This window comes from Tachyglossus aculeatus, chromosome X4 (assembly GCF_015852505.1).
Source record: "Tachyglossus aculeatus isolate mTacAcu1 chromosome X4, mTacAcu1.pri, whole genome shotgun sequence".
NCBI classification, from domain to species: Eukaryota; Metazoa; Chordata; class Mammalia; order Monotremata; family Tachyglossidae; genus Tachyglossus; species Tachyglossus aculeatus.
Genome location: NC_052098.1, coordinates 490820 through 491490, shown reverse-complemented (window position 1 = coordinate 491490; position 671 = coordinate 490820). Strand labels below are relative to the sequence as shown.

The 671-nt window shown below is 47.8% G+C and overlaps 1 non-coding gene across 1 annotated transcript; it reads left to right on the top strand.

The window, feature by feature from the left end:
• Positions 1 to 204: 204 nt before the first annotated feature.
• Positions 205 to 342, top strand: LOC119948229. The gene has a single exon (XR_005456640.1). It is a non-coding gene; the product is annotated as a small nucleolar RNA SNORA7 (small nucleolar RNA).
• Positions 343 to 671: the final 329 nt, after the last annotated feature.

Below are 671 nucleotides of genomic sequence, written 5' to 3'. Positions count from 1 at the left end.
ACAGCAAGAGATCCAAACAGCTGCTGGATGGAGAGCTGAAATTGGGAAACTGAAATCAAGGGAAGAGGAAACGGTCTTCTACATTGTAAGCTTGTTGAGGGACTATATATATATATTTGTGTGTGTGTGTGATGGGGGTTGGGGGGGTACTAGACACGTGAGAGAGGGTGAGTACGTTAAAATTAGCAGATCTACTCCCTGCCCACTATCTCAGGGTCGCACCTGGAGAGTTTCCAGTACTCTACCAGTCTCGACTATGGGAGGGAGAGTCAAGCAGAGGCCTACTCATTCCATTCCTAGCTTGGCCAGTGGCTAGTGAGTGGAAGGCAATCTGCTACAAGTCAAAACTCCCCTGTGCTGGGCAGCAGCAGCATGGGAGAGAGTCGAGGGCAGAGAATCATTTACTGCATGGAAGGAGGTAATGGTAAACCACTTCCAGATTTTTACCAAGAAAACTCTATGGATATGCTGCCAGAACGATTGCAGACGGAAGTGGTGCGTTCAGGGAGAGATGTGTCCATGGCGTCGCTATGGGTCGAACATGACAGCATAAGACAACAACAAAAATCCCTGCCCTCGGTAAACTCACAGTCTAATTGAGAGAGACAGACATAGTGCTCATTTGTTGAAGAAACATCTCTAAGAGGCCTTCCCTGATTAAGCCCACCTTT